This window comes from Trichosurus vulpecula, chromosome 8, assembly GCF_011100635.1.
Source record: "Trichosurus vulpecula isolate mTriVul1 chromosome 8, mTriVul1.pri, whole genome shotgun sequence".
In the NCBI taxonomy this organism is placed as follows: Eukaryota; Metazoa; Chordata; class Mammalia; order Diprotodontia; family Phalangeridae; genus Trichosurus; species Trichosurus vulpecula.
The window spans coordinates 176816517-176835563 of NC_050580.1; the positions used below are offsets into that span (position 1 = coordinate 176816517).

The 19047-nt window shown below is 39.9% G+C and overlaps 1 pseudogene; it reads left to right on the forward strand.

The window, feature by feature from the left end:
- The first annotated feature begins 2556 nt into the window (after positions 1-2556).
- LOC118829674 overlaps positions 2557-19047 on the forward strand; it is a 36989-nt pseudogene continuing 20498 nt past the window's right edge.

Genomic DNA, 19047 nt, shown 5'->3' on the forward strand with positions numbered 1-19047 from the left:
TACAGGACAAAATCAAGTAATTCTAAATAGGATCAATAAGAAAATGATACAGGGTCAGGCTTAATCTCAGGTATAAATGCTCACACTGAAAATTTAACGATTGACTCAAGAGAGTTCGTCGGAGTTGTCTCTAGCACATCCCAATATGTCAGACTATGGTTGGCCTTCCTCTCTAGCACAAATTCCAAAATGAAGTGATCACTAATCCTCAAGGTTCCCATCACTTCTACCCCAGCATCTAGTTCTTCCTTCTTGGTAAGAATCAAACAGAGTAGAATTTCCCCTTGTTGCTTCTTCCACCTTTTGGAAGGAGAAGTTTTCACTAAAGCAAATCATAAATCATTAGCTTCTCTGGTTTTTGCAGAGAGAAAGAGAAGTCCAGTAACTATAAGGATAATTCAAGTAGTGATGGGGGCATCACTATAATATGTCTATGGGCTAATCTTGTGATCTATTGCCTGAACTCATCTGTCAATTTCCATAGTTTGGTCCAAGTTGTCTATAATATATTTTAATGACAATATCTGTCTCTGTTCACCATACTTCTCTTATCTAGTCCGTGGATTCCTTCATGACACCCATGGCCCAGGGCCAACAGGTTCTTCAATCACAAGGATAGGGTCTGATCTAGGAGTTAGCTCTAAAAGATTATATTTTTGCTTGACTCATTGTCCTTGCCCAGAGTCTACCCTGGGAAATCTTTAAATATATATAAATATATCTTTATGTATAGATTATGTATAGATTATGTATAGATTTTGTCACAGTTTATACCAATAAGGTCTCCATCACTCAAGGTAACAAATAAATATCAGACTTAGGGCAACCTTTATTTAACTGCATGGAAGACGGAGAAAGCACAAGGGATTCACAGATGCCCATAAATAGATACAAAAAAGATATATAGCAATCATGGTGGCCTATATAGACTCCCCTCACAAACTTAGGGTTGCCAATGGGGCAACACTCTTGACATTTGGGTGAAAACCTTCTCTTATACACATTCCTTCCCAGACTCAAATATCACCCTGCATTTCAGACTCTCCTCAGAAGAAGAACATATTTTGGGGCTAATGGACAGGCAGACTCTCTCCATCACACCTGTCCTGTCTAAGTAACTCATGATAACAGAGCGGAGAAAAGTATAAGTCTCTTACAATACCTCTTATGAGGTAGAGTTAAGGTTACCAGAATGAGGTGTTATTGTCTTATTATTTCTTCAGTGGTGGAGATCATGTGTATGATTCACTTGTCTCTCCACAAGGCACATGCTCAGAAACTCTCCTTTTCTCTCTTTAAGGCCAGATCTCTATGGTCTTGAACTTGGGCCTATTAAAGCAATTTCCACTTCAATTCAACTGTCATCTATTCAGTGTTTACTATGTATGGTGGGTTAAGAGATGCAATTTGCAATTCCTGAATTTGTAGTATGGCTAGTCATTAAGGGAAAACCAAGGAACTTGGGAACCAGGCTCTTTCCCAACATGGGGAAGGGATCCTATGTGAATTGGAACCTCTGAGGACTAAGTCTGACTTCATCAGCAACTACTTATGGAATCTTTCTACCCGGACTTGGACCTCATGAAGAAGTGACTCTGATTATTAAAGGTGTAGAATGTCCTCTTGTACTGAATGTAGCTCTTAAATATTATATTCCAGTCATTCTATAAGGAACATTTAAAAAATATGCTTCTTCAGCCTATGCAAGAGCTAGGACTCTGTGACTTGAAAGAAGTCTTATCATATTGAGACTCTGAGTTTGAAGCTCCCTGGGAAAGTTATGGGTATCAGCAAGAAGAACACTTTGGCTCTGGAAACTGTACATTCAGCAATCATTTCTGGTGTCTCAGGGTTGTTTGGCATCAACTGCAGCTTATTCAAGGTATTAGCAAAATACCACAAGCAGCAAGGTGGGACTCAGTACCTGTATACCCAGACCATCCGTGCTGCCTGTCATTGTCTCATATGCAGATTAGATTTCTTGGCTTTGAAGTGGACAGTTATTGGAAGGCTCAAAGAGTGTATATATGGCACTTAATTTCAAGTTTGGGAAGATATCCATGGGATGACATTTTGACCAGTGCTAAGTTGGATGCTGCTTGCCAGAAACTAGATAACTATGAGTTCAGCATACATGATGGGCCAGGGAAGATTACTGTGGGTGAAGATGCCCAATCCCATAAACCACATGAGTGGCTATGTCCATATGAGAAATGAAGAGAATCTCTAACATGCAGGGTTATGAACCTTTGTCAAATAAAGTGCTGCTGAAAGTCTAAGCCTTCTACCAGAGATTAAGGCATTAGTAGAGGTGAACTCTATTGCATTGAAGCAGGCATCTTTACCTCAGGTTGCCCTTGGCAACTGGCAGCATGATGAAACATTACAAGAAGTGATACAGACCAAGAAGTGAGAGCGATGCTCAGGACCCAACTTCAATTCTCTGGGCAATGGCAACTATTGATGCTGTGTGAGAGTATTACGCAATCTGTAACTAGTGCCACACTTGGTGCCAGGAAGCAATCGATGCTGCTCCAAGCATTTCACTCCATCAGCATGACGGTGCTATGCAATGACTTTGGATATTTGGGTCAAAAGAGAACAATGGAGCCAGTAAGAGGCAGATTCCTCTGCTCCAAAATAAGAACAGATGTCTAGAAGAAGTGTGATAATTGTGCTCTCTGTGTTCAAATGAAAGCACGGCCAATTTGTGTTACATACTTGGTGAAAATAAGTACCAGAAAGACTCGGAAGCCTGAGTTTTTGTCTCTGGAAGGAGAGAGCAAGAATATAAGCATCATCCTAGTGATAACAGACCATCTCAGTCGGTATGCACAGGTGTACCCAACCAGAAGCCAGAAAGCTTCTGCAGCTGCTAAGGTGTTGTCGGGGAAGTACTTTTCTGTATATGGCTTGTTCTTGTTGTTCAGTCATTTCAGTCACGTGCGACTCTTTGTGACCCTATTTGGGGTTTTTTTGGCAAAGATACTGGAGTGGTTTGCCATTTCCTTCTCCAGCTCATTTTACAGATAAGGAAACTGAAGCAAACAGGGTTAAATTACTTGCCCAGGCTAACACAGCTCTTTTTGTAAATGTCTAAGGCCAGATTTGAACTCAGGAAGGTAAGTTTTCCTGAATCCAGGCCCAACATTCTATCTACTGTGCCACTTTGTGCCCCTGCATATGTTTACCCTTATATAAGCTATTCTGTCCAAAGTAGTCACTTGGAAAACAAACTCCTTAAGGAACTGTTGGCCTTGGTAGCAGTAAAGATGTCTAGATTCTTACCTTAAACACCTCAAGGAGACCCACAGCCTGATCATTTCAACAACACACTAAAACCACATGCTAAATATGTTGAAAACCAGAAGTCTGAATAGAAAGTTCAGTGGCCTTAACATGTGGCATACAAAACTGCGATGCTGTCCCAGGTTTTACCTGGTCTATTTGTCCACTGCTTTATGCTCTGGAGGCTCAGAAGATGGAGAAAGCATACAGATGCACAAGCAATACATTGCTCAGCTGAGAAATCAACTAAGGGAGGTCTTCCACCTGGCGGTGGCCTCAGGTCAGAAAAGTTCTAGGAGAACCAAGTGATGATATAATTCTCAAGTCTGAGGTCGAGATCAGTAAATTAGAAAAACAAAAAAAATGTTGCTGGACAAAGAACAAACAATGGACCAAGGAAAGGACATCCCATATAAAGCAGTTGAAAGATTGAGCAACTTGTAAACAAATTAATTAGCAGAAATTCATTAAGCAACTACTATATGCTAGACACTGTGCTAGGTAGGGGAGACACAGAACTAAAAGGGGGGTATTCCCTGTTCTAGGGCAACTTACATTCTACTGGAGGATATAACATGTGTCAGTGAGTGATAGGAAAGGATCCATACTCAAGTTATGGGCCTCATTCTACCAAGGCTCATTGCTGCTTATGAGATTATACTTGCCTTGCATTAGGATCTCTACCTCATCTTTCTTGTTATCCATACTTCATACATTTTCATATTAATATCTGAGACTGTGAGTTTTATTACTGGCTCCTTTCTTGGATTTTTGTCTCTTGAGAACATCTTTGAATCTCTATTGGTGTCCTTAGTATATTTTTTTACTCTTCATGGTGGTTATAAGATCTGCTTTGGAGGTACTAATGTTTTAAGATGATGTCATCTTATTTGGAAAGTTATTGGAAAAATACCACCGAAGGTATTGGACTGGCTAGAAGCCACTGGTCTAAATCTGTCAAATGAAAAATGCCAGTTCTGTAGAGTTTCCAATTCAATGTATAAGTCCTATAATATTTCAACAAAGAGGCAATACCAACCTTGAAAAGATGGAAGCACTCCTCAGCCTGACCATATCTGAAGAATTCTTGGGAGTAAAAGACTTTACTCAAATTTAATGATTAATATTATTAATTTGTGGGAAGATTATGCCTTTATTGCTAAGACTTTGAAAGACTGAGCAATTCATTCATGGGTATACAATTATTCCTTCCACATCACAGAGGTTAGGGGTGCAGTGCCCCCACAATCTGGAAAATCCATTTCAAATTTTTTGGCCCTCCCTTCATACCAGAGAAATCTGAATTTTTTCTTTTTCTTTTATAAGGTGTTTACAGAGTATGGGTTAATAATCTATAATACTATGCATATATTTTATGCATTTCTGAGTTTCTAAACTTTTTCTGTGTCATCTGATGGCCTTAGCATGTTGTGTGTAGCTTCCGCAAAACTCTCAAAAATTCCCATATAATTTCTTATGCTGACCTTTGATATATCAAAACCATGATGGGAAAAGTCATGATATGGAAGGGATAACTATATTCTTGAGAAGAGCTAAAAGCCTGGATTTCCTGGCATCATTCAGAAATTGTTGGGATGAGAAACATAAGCAGGACTTTGAAGACTTGGTGGTCAGTAGCTTCACAGATTCAGCTAAGCCCCTTGCATTACATACTGATGCCAGTATAAAGGGCATAGGGAACATTTATGCAAAAGGAATGAGGGCTGCCCAAAGCCTGCTGAATTTTCTGTAAAAGACCCATTATGTTAACTCTGAATTGAGATGCTGGACTTTGAAATGGGCTGTTGCTGATGCATTCCAAGACTGTGTATAGAGTTCATTTCTAGTTTCAAGCAGACAAGAAATCCACTGACATATTCTGCTAAGTGCCAACTGGGATGCTGCCAGGCAGAAATAGGCAACTGTAAGTTCGGTAGCCAGACAGGACCAATATGGGCATAGGTGATTTATCCTATAAGCCTATTGAAATCCATGGAAATATCCTCAGAGGAAATGAAAGTGATTTATAACATGCAAAGAATCAAGTTACTGATGTAAGAAAGCTCAACTGAGAATTTGGCACTTCCTCCATAAAGTATTCCATCAAAGAATACTTTAGACATGGCTTTGGACCCGTTCTCCCTGCCCTAATTGTCCTTCTGTGACTGGTGGCAAGAGCATCTGCAAGATAAAGATCTATAAGAAGGGACATAGAACATAAAAATGAAGGTAGGGGACCCTTTGGAGCTCAATCTTTACTCCCAAAGTGTTTCTTCTTGTATTGAACTAATGTAAATCTGATACATACTCAACTTTTTCACAATAACTAAAGAACAGTTCTCTCTCAGGTCCTCAGAACAGTCTGTGTCTCTCCTCAACATTGTACCTAAGAGACTGTGTTTTCTTTCCCCCAAGCTAATATTAATGTTCTTTTTTCTACCCATTGCAAGAATCAAAATGTCTATATACAACAGGGGCAGTACCTTACACTTATATTACTGTTGGAAGAGTGAAAAAATTGAAGCTATACATGCTGAACTGGACCATAACTGATCCAACAAAAGCTACAGAAAGGCAGTATTTTGTTACTACCCAAAGCTTACTGCCCCATGGCCATGAAAGTATTGCAAGATAAAATTGGACACTTGGGCCTAGATAGATAGAGCTGATACAGCAGTTATTTTACTGCACCAACCTGGCAGAAGATTATATAACAACAAAAGATCTGTGCCCAGTATGTCCAAAGGAGGGCGATTCTGTCTTTTACTGCTAACCTGGAAAACATAAGTACCAATAAGCTTTTGGAGTTGGTATTCATAGATTTCTCAGCTCTGAAAAGAAATAGGGACCATCTGCATGCTGTAGGCACGTGTTTCTGAGTTTGAGGTCTACTTCAAGGGCATCAATTTCAAGTTTTACGCCAAGCCGTACTTCCTCAGATTAACTCTTCCTGGAAGAATTGCGGAAAACAGAGCCAAAGATGGTTCCTGTATGATGTGGATAAAGGAATCTTTACTCTTCAAATGTCAAAAGAGACTCGTGGTAAGTATTTGAGGGACTGAATATGCTGACATTGCTCTTGGCATCAAAGAAATCCAGATCTGCAAAGCCACTTGTAGAAGTGACAGGTTCTTCTGAGTTTCCTGCACAGTCTAAAGAAGATGAAAAAGAAGACTTTGATTGGGAAATTGAACAGTATCCTTGTGAAGAATTAACAGAAAATGATTTGAATTCACAGTGCCATTATGGGTTTGGAAATTTACACACAGGAGTGTTTAAAAGATTACAGGATGAATTGAGGGATGTCATCGATGTTAAAGAGCCAGGCTCCACTCCCCCAGTCAAACGAAGACAGAAGTGCCTAGCCGCTAAAGAGTCAAAATTTGATCCTGATCGTTACCTAGCAGGCTATTTTGAAGATGAAGCTATTCAAAAAGTTTGGAGTGTAAGCCTTGTTGGACTATAGCATTTGCAGAAATGTTGGCCTCTCAAGAAAGGAGTCAGGAGCAGAGTAATCAAGAAGCATTTCAGGCATCTCTAGTGCAAAATTGAATAACAATGGTGATAATGGACATCCTTGCTTCACTCCTGATCTTAAAGGCTTCTAGCTTGTTCCCATTGCAGTTTCTTTTTCTAAAGAAGAGAACTATCAGCTACTAAAATTTACAAATAAATCTTATCTGCTGGATAAAAGAGCTCAATATTATGTGTATGATGATTTAATTAATATTCTTTTGGCTTGCTGCTATGAAATCCGTGTTACTGAAGGCAAGAGCAATGTTGAATCTCCATGGAATATTAGAAAACTAAGTGGAACATTGTCCTGGTTTGAGGGTTGGAATAATGTTCATGAAATCCTGGTTTCTTTTGGAAGAAGACTTTTATGTTATCCACTTTATCGACATTTCAAACTGGTGACAAAAGCCCACATTGATACAGTAAAGATATTACAATTAGGAAGAAATGCTATTTTGCAGTGTCTCTTGGATATTCACAAAATATGACCCAGTGTATATTCTAAATGATCTATATATCTCAGACTACTACATATGGATTCAGAAAGTCAAGTCCAAAAAGTTGGCAAGTCTTGTTGAAACTCTACAAAGAGCCTACCTTACAAAGGATCAGCTGGGATTAGAAATAGAACTGGAATCAGCCTCACTTCTTGTTCAGGGGGAAGAAGTTGAGTTAGAAGCCCCTTGGTCAGTTTCCAGTCAACAATTCTCTGGCTTCGGTTCACTCACAGGGCGCCCTGCAAAATCAGATGGGATTTCATCATCTAAGACAAAAGACTTGAGTGTAGACAGAGCTAAGCCTGCGGATTGTGAGGGTGGGAAAATAAATTCTTTGGAAGAAAACACTACCCTGAATACTGATTCTCCTGAACTTTGTACGAAACCCGACATCTGGACGTGTGATGTTGGTCAAGAAAAACCAGCCAGTTCTTCACAGTCTCCCAGGGTTTCTACCCCACTCATCATAGAACTGGAAGAAGAAATGGAAACTGAACCTCAGCCTTCTCAATAGCATGAAAGTTCACCAGTGGATGAAGGCAAGCGGCCCACCTAAACTCATAAACACTGCTGTAACACTCAAGATCTTAATGTTGAGAGTAGCATCAGATTTCTTACTCTCTTGCTGCTTCTATTGAATAAAAATCTATTACAAGTCTGTCATGGTGCATATTCTTGTTTAGCATTTGTAGCATTGTTTTGACAGAATTAATGTTCAGTGTTCTTGTTTCAAGTTTAAGATAAAGTTTTCAAGTGTGATGACAGCATAACAAAAATGAGTGTTCTAGCAGATTGTAAGCTCTTTAAGGGCAGAGACAGTTTAGTCTTTGTCTTTGTAGCCTCAGTGCATAGTGCAAGTGCCTGGGGCAAGGTAGACTTTTAATAAATGTTTGTTGAAATGAATCTGAGATGTGAATATTTCAAGCACAAATTCAATAATAAACCATTGCTTTTGATGAAAAAAAAAAATTGGAAGACTATAAGCAACATCCTAGTGGTGACAGATCACTATACTTACTAATAAACAGGTCTAGCCAACAAGAAATTAGTAGATTTTTACAGTATTTAGAGGGTTATGGGAGAATTATTGCTCTACATATGGCATGCTGTCAAGATCCGTTCTAATCAAGGTGGTCATTTGGAGATTATTCTTAGTCATAAGGTCACTGACTGACATCCTTATTCCTTTACCCATTATCTATTATTCCCTTATCTATTACCCTTGCATTCCTTCCCTACAATCATAAAACCTGGCATTCTCAAGGGAATCTAAAAGTTAGAAGTTACCAAAACCTCAAAGCAACTAAATCAGTGTGAGTTGGTCCTCCACAGCAAATATGGAAAGCAGGTTTTGATTTAGAACATAGAGGTGTAAAGAAGGGGCTGCATAAGTGCAGTTCCTGTGATGGAAGAGAAAAAACACTTCTTAAAGAAATATCTGTAATTCAAGGTAGGATTCTTGGTTATTCGGGGATTTTGCAAATAGGCCATAGCTACATCCATAAAGGAGCTGCCTGAAGTGGTTCTCTTGTTCACCAATATTTTTTGCCATCTCAAAACTGGGATTAGGAAGAGGTAATATTGATGAAGACAATGCTTAAAAGCCTAAATGAGAACTTAAACACTCTTTAGCAGGACATCCTATATCTGGATATTTGAATGATTTGGACCATTTGGAAGTCAGGAAGAAAGGGCAAACTTGAGGCCAGAAAGAATATATTAAGCCATTGGGACTGTGTGAAATCCCCAAGCCCTTGAAGCTAAGGATTAGTCAAGGATCGTGATCCTTAAGAGGTGGCAATACTAGGTTTGCTATACCTTGTGCTTTCGATGTGGTGGCCTTGATCTTATGACCTAGCAGAGCTGATGGGTCACAGCTAAGGACTATAGAAGGAAACCCCTAAGAAAACAAGGGAGGCATAAGCCTATACAAGGAGAGAATCAGTCAATTACCAGTGCCAGGCTCTGATAGGTGGTAAGGATGGTATGATAAGAAAAGAAATAATCCTGGCTCTTAAGGAGTTTACATACTATCAAGGAAGATAACATATACATATACATATACATATACATATACATATACATATACATATACATATACATATACATACACATACACATACACATACACATATACATATACATACAGAATGAATACTATAATTTGGGAGGGAGAGCACTGGCATTTGGAGGGATCAAGAAAGCTACAGAATAGCCAGAAACCTCAAACTCTTACCATATAGCCATACTGACTTGCCAGTGCCAGTGTTTCCAATTCAAGGTTCCCAACTATCTGGCCCAGGAGCCCTCATAGCAAAAAACAAAGAAAAGAGAACTACCAAGGGCAGAGAAAAGATGTCTCAAGGGATGGCATGGGTTACTCCCCTTATTTTGCTTGAAGGAGTATTTACCTGTGGCTAGGGGCCAGGATAGAATGAACAGGCACAAGTCTTGATTGGTTGCAAGGGCTTCAGGAAACTAGATCAATGAGTCAACAATTTGTTAAGTGGTTTCTCCATGCCAGATACTGTGCTAGATACTGGGGATATAAAAGCAATAAAATAAAAAATCCCTTCTCTAAAGGAGCTTGCATTCAAATGGTGGAGATAACGTGTATGTATCCCCAGTTTTGAATGCAGCTCACACAGAGAGAATACATTGTAGCTTTAAAGAGCCAAATGGAATTTTGAGAAAAGCAGTTTGTGTTGGCATTTTGAGATGACAGCTAAAAATGTCTTGCTATGAAATGTATCCTTATAGAGTCAAGGAGATTGTGTTTATTTTATCTGTATCTTTAAGGTTCTGTGAGGAATTTTTGAAGAAGACAGATAAGGAGAAGGTGATATAAAATTTCTTCCTTGTCAGAGCTGTCATAAATGATATATACAAATAAATCTTATAAAGGGAATTTTGTGAAAAGATTGTGAGGAACTGGCAAGTACAGTGTATTCTGGAAAGATGATTTCCTGTGATTACTGAAGAGAAGACAAAGAAAAATAATTAATCTAGCTTATCTCCTAAGAGACTGAATTTAACTCTTATCTTAAGTGGGAATATTAAGAAGATTCTTAAGAGACTTTAATTACTATCTGGAATGAACTGAGTGGTGTAAGGCTGAGTTTCCAGACAAGTGAAGAGGAGTCATTTCCTGTTATTCTGAGAGTTTAAGGTGACTCTGGCTAATTAACATTCATGTAGCCAAAGAATTATAAATAGTTATACAGGTCTTTGTCCTGTTATTGATTATAAGTTAATTATATATAGTAATTTTGATTTTCATTTAACCATAGAAAAATAAGAGTAATTACTACTGCGCAAGGAGGTTTCTCCAGTTCACTAAATAACTAATATTTAATGAACTGGGGTGGGGGTTTCAGCTAATTAATTAATTCAAGAAAATGAGATTATAATTTTATTAATGAGAAATAGATTTTCTAAGCACACTCTTGAGTGTGGGAAGATAAGTGTAAATAAGAGAATGAATCAATTATAGGGCTGCGGAGTGACATACATGTAAAGTTGGTCAATGCAGTGACCCCTCCTTTAACCTAGTTACACGTGAAGACATCTCTTCTTCTTGACTCCAGATCCAACCCTCTATCCACTACACCACCTAACTACCTCTAAGGACCTCTCCAATTCTCAATAGATACTGTGAAGGATCCACAGCAGAATTAATTGCCTTTCTCATTGAAACAGCCACAAAATAACCAAGAGCCATAGAAAGAGAAATGTTGGGAGACATTCAGAAGACAATTTTGTCTTCCCAAGATATTAAACAACCAGCCCTGAAAGAGACAGATGAGGATGGTGCCCAACAGGCATGTGTAGTTCTTCTTAGAACTGTATCTAATGCAGGGATTCTGTCAAACACACATTGTCCATGCTAATAATAGAATTTGAGACCCAGTCTTTAATGCTACCTCAGATGCTTACTTAGATTTAGGGTCTATTCCTAAAGGCAGTTGAGGGCACAGTGGATAGAGCGTAAGACCTGTAGTCAGGAAAACCTGAGTTTAAATCAAGCCTCAAACACCATATGATCCTGGACAAGTCACTTAGCCTATGTCTGCTTCAGTTTTCTCAACTATAAAATGGACATAATAATTGCACCTACCTCCCAGGATTGTGAAGATTAAATAAGACGATATTTGTAAAGTACTTAGCACAGTATCTGGCACATAGTAGGTGCTTAATAAATGCTTGTTTTCTTCCTTCTTTCCTTCTTTCTAGGTAAAGAGGCCATTCTCTATCTCATTTTTTACCTAGCCTTAATCACTTAATCACCCATTCGGGTGTTGCCTCAATCAAACCGAGACTGGCTAAAGACCTTAGTTTAAAAATGCCAAGGTCTTCCACTGCATCCAGGGCCATCTCCAGTCATCCTGATCTATATCTCACCAGTGGGCCCAGGTGGCTCCAGAGGAGAAAGTGAGACCAGTTACTTTGCACAGCCCTCTCTCACTTAAATCCAATTCACTTGTGTGTCATGGCATAACCTTCCTGATGTCCCGGTCCTCTTTCAAAATGAAGGAAAAACAATAACAACGAGTAGGAGAGCTAAACAGTCACTGCACAATACAATTCTGTTGGAGACTGAAAGCATCCTATTTTATGATGCCTCCTAGGGTACCCAGGCCTTGGTCCCCACTGGTGAGTTAACCACCTCCTGAGTCAGGTCCTTCCTGGAAGACTTCCCATGAATGGTCTTCCCGGCACATAGCCCTCTTGGTATCTGAGCATGCTCATTCTCCCTTAAGCCCAATTCTCTGAGGCAAAAAAAACCAAACAAACAAAAAAAAAAACAGTTTCAATAAGTCCAAGAGTGATTATAATTTAATGTATAGCAGGCTGAACTTGAAGTCAGGAGAACCTGGTTCTAATCCTGCCTCAGACATTTGCTACGTGACCATGACAGAAGTCATTCAGCATCTCTGAGCTTTATCTATAAAATGAGGATAATAAGATTTATACCAGCTATCTGCCTCACAGGGGAGTGTTTGGCAAACCTTAAAGAACTACATGAAAGACAGACAGAGACAGAAGGAAGGAAGGAAGGAAGGAAGGAAGGAAGGAAGGAAGGAAGGAAGGAAGGAACAAATGAAGGAACGAAAGAAGGAAGGAACGAAGGAACGAAGGAAGGGAGGGAGGAAGGAAGGAAGGAAGGAAGAAAGAAGGGATGGAGGGATGAGAGAGGAAGGGAAGGGGAAGGAAAGAGAGAAAGGAAGGAAGGATGGAAAGAACAAAGGAAGGAAGGAATGAAGGAACAAAAGAGCAGAGGGAGGGAGGGAGACAGTGCAGTAGCCCATATCAATTCCTTTGACACAGGCCCTTGAAAAGATTTTTCTAGACACCCAGGCACTGCTGTTTCCTCCCCAGGTTGGGAAAAGTGCCCAAAGAATAGATTATATATACCCCCAAGAACCAAAACAAACAAACAAACAAAAAAACACCTTCACCCTACCAGGAAGTCCCATCTGAGTATAAAGTTAACCCATAATCAGAACACATTAAGCCTCATGTCCACTAAAAAAAAATAATACTGGGACCAGAATAAAGCTTGCCTAAGTACTAGGGATGCACTAGCCTCAAGAAAGACTTTGTCGTTGATGACTTAATGGCACATATTCCAGTGTTCTTCAGTAATTATAGTCAGGAGCCTCTTAACTCCTTTTTCTGGCAATTTCAATCCATCCCTTCTGATCCTGCCCAGGTGAATTGATGCCAGGATTTTCTCTCTGTCAAACTTTAATTATTTTATTACAAACATGGAAAATCTCTGAGCTATTGATTCTAAAAGCTAGTGCAAAATTATAAAGCATCATGTTCAATCTTTGCAGAGTGTTCCCTTAATATCTGTAACCTCCCAGATGGGGAGTGTAGACCCTTAGATTCTTGGCTTGAAGATTACATTTGTGGGGCTCATCGAGGGTGTTGGCTTTTTTATGGGGGAAAATCTTGGCTGCCAAATTGGTGGTGCATTGGTCAGTGTAAATCCTACAAACCCAAGGCAGAAGTGAGCAAAGGAAGCACTGTACAGTTAGTTCTGTGTTGGAGGTGAGTGGTTGCCATGGCTATCCTTTTATTAGAAGACTAGGGCTCAGTGATGAGTAGGTTCCCTCACTCAATACTATTAATTTGAAGATGCCCATGGAAAGAAGAATGGCCTTAGAGTAAGTGAGCCTGGGTTCAAACACCACATTTGATGTTGACTAACTTGGGCAAAAAAATCAGGAATCTGAAGGGAAATAATGAAAAGAGAGGGAGGGAAAAGCAGGGAGCCTAATAGTTCCTAACAGTAGCTAGGCGGTGTAGTGGATGGAACACCAGGCCTGGAGTCAGAAACATTTGACCTATGTTCAAATCTTGCCTCAAACACTTACTAGCTATGTGACCCTGTGCAAGTCACTTACCTTCTGTTTGCCTCAAATTCATCATCTGTAAAATGAGCGTAATAATAGCACCTACTTTCCAGGGTTGTTGTAAGGATCGATTGAAATAATAATTGTAAAGTGCTTAGTGCAGTGCCTAGCACACAGTAAGTGCTACATAAATGTTAGCTATTATTATATTCCAGATATCAAGCTATGCTACAAAGCAGTAATCATCAAAGCTATTTGGTACAAGAAAGGAAGAAAGAAACGGGGGGGGGGGGGGAAGGGAGGAAGGAAAGGAAAGGAAAGAACGAAAGAGGAAGGAGGAAGAGAGAAAGAAAAAAATTTGATCACTGGAACAGATTAGACACACAAAATCCAGACACAAATGGACATAGTAACATTTTGATCACCCAAATACCTCAGTAACTGGTGTAAAGAATCACTATTTGACAAAAATGATTGAGAAAATTAGAAAGCAGTCTAGCAAAAATTGTGTTTAGATCAATATCTCATATGGCATATATATCATAATAAGCCCCAAATGGATTCATCATATATATATATATATATGTACATATACATATGTAGTCACATCATAAACAAATTAAAGAAAGGAGGTAAGGATATGCCTTTCACAATTATGGATAAGGATGAGTTCTTGACCAAAAAAGAAGAACCCAGGAAATAATTTGGATAATTTTGATTACATAAATTGAAAAGCTTTTGCACAAACAAAATCACTGCAATTAAAATTAGAAGAGAACCAATTAAATAGAAAATATTTACAGAAAGTTTCTCTGATGAAAATCTAATATCCAAGATTTAGAGAGAATTTAATCAAATATATAAGGACAAGAGCCTCTGGTAAATAGATAAATGATCTAAGGATATGAACAGACAGTACTAAAAAGAAGAAAAGCGAGCGATCAGTTGTCATATTTTTAAACACGGTACAAATCACTACTAAAAGAAAAGAAAATTAAAATGACTCTGTGATTCCTCTCGAGCTCATCAGATTGACAAAAATGGCGGGGGGGGGGGGGGAGGTGCGCAGAGATGGCAGCTTTTGAGCAGATGAGGGAAGAGAACCACACTAATGCACTGTTGGTGGACCTCAGATTTGTCCAGCCATTTTGGAAAGCAATTAGGAACTATGCACAAAAGGTCACTTAAACTGTGTCTAGCCTTTGATCCAGGATTGCCACTAGTAGGCAGATACCAAAAAGAGATCAAAAAAAGGAGAAAAGGGACCCCATGTGCAAAAATATTCATATCACTTTTTGTTGTAGCAAAGAGTTGTAAATTGAGGAGGTATCCATCAATGGGGGAATGGCTGAATAATTAATTATGTTATATGAATGGAATGAACTGTTATTGCTGCATAGGAGATGATGAAAGGGATAGATTCAGAGAAACCTGGGAAAACTTCAATGAACTGATGAAGAGTGAAATGAACAAAATCAGAACACTTTATACATTGTATAGTTTCCTTTGCAACATTGTAAAGAAAGACAACTTTGAAAGACTTAAGAAGTCTGATCAATGCAATGATAAGTCATAACTCCAGAAGAGTGATGATGAAGCATGCTTTCCCCTCTTTCCAGAGAGCTGATGGATTATTGGTATGGGAAAGATAGTCTCACAGAAGCATCAAGGCATCCTAGGGAGAGATGCGACATGTAGGTGGCATAGCAGGTAGTGGACAGATTTCTGGGTCTGGAGTCATCTTCGTGAGTTCAAATCCGACCTCAGACACTAGTTGTGTGATCCTAAGCAAATCACTTAACCCTATTTGCCTCAGTTTCCACATCTGTTAAATGAGCTAGAGAAAGAAATGGCAAACCACTACAGTATCCTTGCCAAGAAAATCCCAAATGGAGTCAGAAAGAGTCAGATATGACTGGAAATGACTGAACAGCAACAAAAGAGAGAGATGAGAGGTGGCATGTGGCAGGTAGATCAAACCACCTCCACCATCACCTTTCCTCAGACCCTGGTACAGATAGCACAGGACCTTGAGCCCAAAAGCCCCATTAATAACAGTCCCCGCCCCCCACCCCCAGCCCACCAGCCTAGCTTCCACCATGGCCCCAGCAGCCATCATCAAGGGGAAGCAACCCTTGTAGAGAAGGGTTGTCACCACCTTGTGACCTTGTCACCACAACACCAACCACAGCACAAAATTCACTGCCGGTCAGATAAGCCCAAAAGTCCTGAGAATAGCAGCACCCGCTTCCCCAATCACTGCCTCACTTCCAGCCTGTTAAATGGTTCAATATAAAAAAGAAATATTGTTTTATTAATGGGAATGGCGTTAAAGAAGATGCATTACCATCTGTATCCTAAGGACCACCAGACTTTCCCATCTGATTAGTAGATAAAACCTCCTATGTGTGTTTTCTCTCTCATATTAAGCCTGGTAGCCTTGAAACAACCAGGACAATTTCCTCTTAAGGGAGGCTGTAGCTTATAGAATCTATGCATGGAAACCTTTGTTATAACATCAGGCCTCATAGTTTTGAGGCCATCATGACGGTCTCCCCTTAAGGGAAGCCATAAGCTTATAGAATATACTCATGGGAAAATGCTAACAATAATATTTTTTCAAAGATTAGTAAAGCTGTGTCCCCCAAGTAATATTTTGTCTACAACCAGATTGTTTTTCTCCCTGATAGGCAAACCCACAACATAATAATGTGTCTACTGCCAGCTTGTTTTTTCTCCCTAATAACAAACCCCCCAAATAATGTTTTGCCCTGACCCTGATATACAATTTGGGGGGAGGGGCACCCAAAATCAAAGTATAAGAACCCCACCTTCAGAAGGACACTTTGGAACACACCATCCTCTCCAGCAGGAGCATACCCCCGTGCTGGAGCACCACTTCTTGTGGATCCCATGTCTATGTACTCGCCAACACAGCACTGCCCTCTTGTGAGTTACACTGTACTCTGTGTTAGCGTGTATGCCTGAGTTGCACATTAGGTCCCCTTTTCCTCTCTCCCTCTTTCCTTCTCTCCCATTATTTGCAACAAAGCTTTGCACTGAATTGACTCCCATTGTTTAACACATTATTCTCAGCACCCAAACTCATTAAGGGGTTGTTTTCCCCAACATCTTTGACTGGTCCATCAGTCTTTCCTTAAACATAAACTGGGTGCCTAGACAAGGGCTTAAACTATTGATGGCCACATCTACACTGGGGGGTATGACACTGTGAGACCAGTTGTAGAAAGCAAGGGCCAAGAGGGGAACCCAACATCCTCCCAGGAGGGCCTCCCTTATGCCAGAGGTCTACCTCAAAACAATTGGCTAAGTGCAGTGAGTAGGGTCTCAAAACACTCTCCCTATTAGAATGTGAGCTCTTTGAAAACTGGGAATGTTTTGCCTTTCTGTGTTACCCACTTTGCGTGGAGTAAACAATAAGCAATTTTTTTCATTATCTTTTTAAAGTTGTATGCAATAGATTAAGCAGCTTAATATACAATTCTCTTTTTCTGTTCTTTGCAGAAATGTTCATGTTTGTCGATGTTTGTCAAGTTCAGAATAACAAAAAATAAAAAATAAGATGACTACTAGAGAATGAGACACTTTTCTCTTTAGCCAGCAGTTGCAATGGAGTCATGGGCTCAGCCTTTAGGACAAGCCATCAATCAAACAGTATGGCAAAAGGGGACCCTCTATGAAGACTGAGGTTTCTTTTCAGCAGCACATACCCTCCCATCCAGAGAAGAAGACTTTGGGCTGGACCAGGAAGACTTGGACTTTGAGGTTTGCTGCTGATAAGGATAAAGCAGAGAAACACAGGAGATTATAAGACAGCTCACCAGACTCACTTTTATCATCATTCTCAATTCTAAACCAGGGTTTGTCCCTCCTCGCAGGGACACCTGCTCTACTTTGGCACTAGAAACAGAAAAGCAAGTGGATAAAAGGCAGGTGAAGCATCTGTCTTTTGGGGGGCAGGGGTGTGGGTGATGGGTAGGAAAGGGGGTGTTAGGGCCTGGAGAACTGCTCAGTGTGAAATCCCTGGCTAAGACACCAGGTGGCACTCAAGCTTTTCCAGCACCCAGTTCCCCTTCAATCCCTCTGCATGAGTGAGAACTAGTCAGTCTGGGTTCCCTGAAATCCAGCCTTGCTTTTAGTACCTTCAAAAACACAGGTTCTATCTGTTCCATCTAGCATAGTCTATACCCAATTAATTTAGGGTATAAAATATGAAGATTTCCAATAGCTATTCGTAATTTATCAAAATAGCTGATCTCCTATGCCCAGTATTCTTATTTCCTTCCCAATCCCTTTCATGATTCAGTGGGATTACACATTTACATTCACATGTGGATTAAATGAACTATTTATTAAAGAAAATTGAAAACTACAAAGTATAGCTTTGAAAGAGATTCCAAAGAAATGGTACCCCATGGAACTTTCTCCCAACCCTATCTCAAACACGCCTTGTTGCTCTCACAGGGAAAGGAGGGGCATAGGGCCCTAAGAACTTGGTTGAAAAGCATTTCCAAGTGCCCCCAGGATATGGATCTAGCAAAGGGAAAAAGGGAACCATCTCATCATTCAGGAGGAGACAATCCTATATTCCAACTTCTATGGGGACAGCATTAGATTACAGGTGAAAGTTAGAGCCCTCCAAGTTGGCAGGATAGACAATGGGATTTTCTGAGATCAGGTTCTGCTTTTCCTCAGGGGTTATTGAGTGCATTGTCCATTTTGTCTGTCTCATCTGGTATGTTTGTTGTAAATAAGGCAACTCCCTTTGTCATCAAATGTCCCCCTCCATAAGGACATAGGATGACTGTAGAACTACTTCTGTTGTGTTGTTTTGTTTTATTTTGTTTTTCATTAAAATGACTTGGAAATATTCAGCTCCCAGATCTGTTCTTGGCACTGAAAAGAATGAGGAAATTTCAGGGGAGGAAAGGCTAAACTGTTTCTAACAGAGATTACAATTCGTTCCTTGAAGATGCAACAGCCCAAGGTTACTACTCAAATGTTTGCAGTTTTGTAACATTGATAGTGCCGGGGCTATCTTTATGAAATTCCTGACCTCAAGGAGAGAGAGAGAAGTTCTCAGCTTTGTTCTAGAGTTAGAGAGACTGTTACAAGGTGCAATAATCAAAGGTGCAGTTGTTACAGAGTACAGGAGGACTGACGGACAGGCATGGGGGTGGGATGGAAACCAATGATCAAATTGTTACATCTAAGGCTGCATCATCATCATAGCATTTACAAAGCACCTACTATGTGCCAGGTGCTTTACAACCATTACTCATTTGATCCTCACAATCCTGGGAGGTAGTTACTGTTATTATTTGAGGAAACAGGCAAACAAAGGTTGTGACTCACCCAAGGTC